This window comes from Coffea eugenioides, chromosome 11 (assembly GCF_003713205.1).
Source record: "Coffea eugenioides isolate CCC68of chromosome 11, Ceug_1.0, whole genome shotgun sequence".
Classification (NCBI taxonomy): domain Eukaryota; kingdom Viridiplantae; phylum Streptophyta; class Magnoliopsida; order Gentianales; family Rubiaceae; genus Coffea; species Coffea eugenioides.
The window spans coordinates 12,065,203-12,068,929 of NC_040045.1; positions in this window are offsets into that span (position 1 = coordinate 12,065,203).

Consider the following 3,727-nt stretch of genomic DNA (forward strand, 5'->3'; position numbering starts at 1 on the left):
TCTTTGAGTTTACTTCAGATTGAGATGACAACTTTTCCTGACCTTGAGATTCCAAACAGTTAATCGATATTGCCATTCGACTTGTTTGATTCCGTATCTCCTGTTTGTCAGAGTCCGTCTTTCGCTGATGCTGAGCAGTGCTTGTAGCTAATTGTTTCGTCAGCTCTTCCAAAGAAGGACCTGAATTGAAAGAGGAAGATTGCGGTTGGGATTGGTACTATTGCTAGTATTTTTTCTGTCTATTTGGCATGAAATTTTGTTGCCTATTTCCTCATAACTAAGGTTCTGATGATCCCTCCAACCTGGGTTATATGTGTTAGAGTATGGATCATATTGCCTTTTTGGCACGGGCGCGTGACCAGCTAGGTTCACCTGCTCAACATCTTCCTCTTGAAGTGTTGGGCATATGTCCATGGGATGTCCTCCATTGGTACAAATCTCACATGCCCTGGCCTGTGGTGTGTATTCTACAGTGAATTGCCTAACGAAAGATGTCAACTCAGACAACTGCTGCTGGATAGATAAGGCCTCCATCTCATTCACCTTATGTCGGGATATCTTTTCGTGTGCTAAATTGTTGTGAGTACTCTGCCATCCCCTCAATTAGTTCCCACACTTCTCTTGGGATTTTATTGACTAATGCCCCTCCACTTGTAGCATCAATAATGCTCCTATCTTGTAAAAATAAACCCTCATAGAAGTATTGAATTAACAACTACTCACTTATCTAGTATTGAGGGCATTTGATGCATAATTTCTTGAATCGCTCCCAATAGTCGTAAAGAGACTCTCCAGGGTGTTATTTAATGCCGCATATATCCTTTCTCAAACTAGCAGCTCTAGATGCAGGAAAATATTTTTCCAAAAATTTATTCTGCAACTGTTCCCAAGTTGTGATATTACCCAGTGGTAGATAGTGCAACCAGTCTTTTGCTGCATCCTTGAGGGAAAAGAGAAATGCTCACATTTTTATTTTCTTCTCAGTAATCCCCGGAGGCTTCATACTTGTGCACACTACGTCAAACTCTTACAAGTGCTTGTAGGGTTCCTCACTTGAAAGGCCATGAAAAGAGGGTAAAAGATAAATTAGACCCAATTTCAATTCAAAAGGTGTATATTATCTAAATTTGGGAAGTTAATGCATAGTAGTTGCTGATTTAGATCAGGGGCAGCCAACTCCCATAATATTCGTGCATTAGCCACGGCTGAGTCTTCTTGATTGGAGTCACGTGAGGTGCTACCAAAAGAGTTTGTTGGTTCGATTTCTGGATTGAGCTTTTGAGCAACTAATTGCTCCTCTCTTTGTTGTCTGGTCTCTTTCCTTGTTCTACGCGCAGTCTTCTCTACTTCAGGATTGAAAATTAATTTGCCTATACGAGAAGAGCGAGGCATAAATCAGAAAAATGCCAGAAAATTAAAAACAAAGTGAACTAAAAAAGAAACTTAATTAACTAACGCCAGTCACCGACAATGGAGCCAAAAATTGATAAGTTGTCGGATCTGTGCAATAATAAATTTCTGCTCAAATTAAATACAAATTTTATATCTATTAGTAAGTAGGGTCGAATTCTCAGGGACTGTGTGAAATTAATTTTTTCTGGAGTTCAGAATATGGGGGATTTTATAAAAACTGACAATAAACTATGCTACTTGAATATAAAAAATAGATAACAATTAAATGGCAAATTATAAAGACTTAAGTAGTATTGGACAAGCTCTAGCCAAGAAGTAACTTCAGAAATGGTTCTCCTAATTGACCATTGATGCAAAAATAATTCCACTTACAAACTGATAAACAAGTTATAACTTCCAAATAAGCGATAACAGTCAATTTCTTCTTAAATTATCGATAGTTAAGGTACAACTGTTAGCTATTACCCTAATTGCGAAATAACCTTAGGTACGACCATAGAGTTCAATTTCCCAATTGCCTTACGAATTAGAAAAACCTTATTTTAACCAAACAACATGCTACGATGGTTGTTTCAAATTAACCCATATATTTTCCTGACACAAATCCAATCATGCCAGTTACCATTAATTTAGAATAATTAAATAATTACGAATCTAATTATTCTGATTGGTTTTAGATTATCGAATTAATCTAAAATCCGTGCCCAAGATAATTGAATAATACAACAACTATAAGAACATAAAGCAGGAAATATATGAATACCAGAAAATAATAGGAAAAAGTGAAATCAGTTCGATCTCACAATTTAAGTTGAACCAAGTCCTCCGTTGTTCCTTGACTAGAAATAAAGACTTATTTCATCTCCGTTGAAACAATCTCACGCGAAATTGCAAAATCAATTCTTGGATGCATTCCTCTAATTGAGATGATGAAAATCGATGGAAATAAGAAAAGAACAAGACAAAAGCAAGTCTGTCTCTTATGGCTCTCTTGATTGCCTTTCTGAAAAGCTACTCGAAAGAATAAAAGGAAGAATCCTAATAAGATCCTAGTATGCTGCACTTCAATTACTAGATAAGGAAACAATTTCAAATGAGTTTCTTGTTTTCTACTACTACTCAAACTCTCCTACTAATTGCTATCCAAATTGATTTGGTGATTCCCATATTAACCGAAAACATATAGTTGGCAATTCCATCGGTTGACAGATTTTGTGACCTCACTTTGCAATGCTGGATGTCCTGCATCAAATAGCAAATGTAGTGAGGAATTTGTACCTTTTTACTACATTTTGTTCTAACTCCCTGTGATCAGCACAAATTTCCAAAAGTGAATAGAATCCGCCAATTAACGCACATGTGGTGAGATAATAAGAGGGAATTAATTATAAAATAAATGACAAAATTGCGACTTATCATAGGACATGCTTAGGAACTTAAAACATAAATGAGAAACACACTTGGCTTGAATGACTTAGTAAGTGTTAAAGGCTTTTACTTTAAGGTACTTTCTCAGGTTCAATTTCCTTTTGTAGAGATGACTAATTACATAGAGTATGATTTGGATGTGAAAATTTGAAAAAACATTTAGGTGTTTAGTGTTTCATTCCTATTGTTTTACTTCCTTTTGCGATCTCACATATGCTATGCGAGATTTTATGGTGTAACATAAGAATTGTGACTTTTTATTTTCTACTAAATTCCAAATGTTTGTTACAAGTTGAGATATTAAGATTTGCACCACAGTAGAAAAGGATTGTGGAAATTGTTTTATCAAGATGAATTTTATTTAGAGGCTTTTTTTCTGAACAAAAAAAATGTTAATTTGTTTAGTGCAGATCCAACGTTGTCTTCCTTTGTTCCTAATAAATTTGCTTTTGCTAGTGTTGTTTATTCTAAGTCTTTGTTAGATGAAGGAAGAAAAAATAAAAGAGGTTACTTTTCTTCATTAAGCCTTGATGGTATGTTTTAACGCCCTTTGTTTTTGTGTGAATAGATTTCTCTCCCTGCAGCTAATGTAACTTTTTGCTCTCTTTACCCTGTTATTAGTCATCAAAATTTGTGACAACATCCTATTTCCTTTACATCCATATTTATTTTCTTTTACTTTCTTGCTTTACTTATTTCATTTTTACTGTTTCGAGTTTTTCTTTTGGGAATCATACACTGCCAAGACCTTAAGTTCAATTTCTTCTTTGCAGAATTCAACTCAACCATATTATTCATTGTACATTTGATGTTCAACTTGTAGCTTTAGGTTACTTTTCTTCATTAAGCCTTGACTGTATGTTTTAATGCCTTTTTTTGTGTGAAC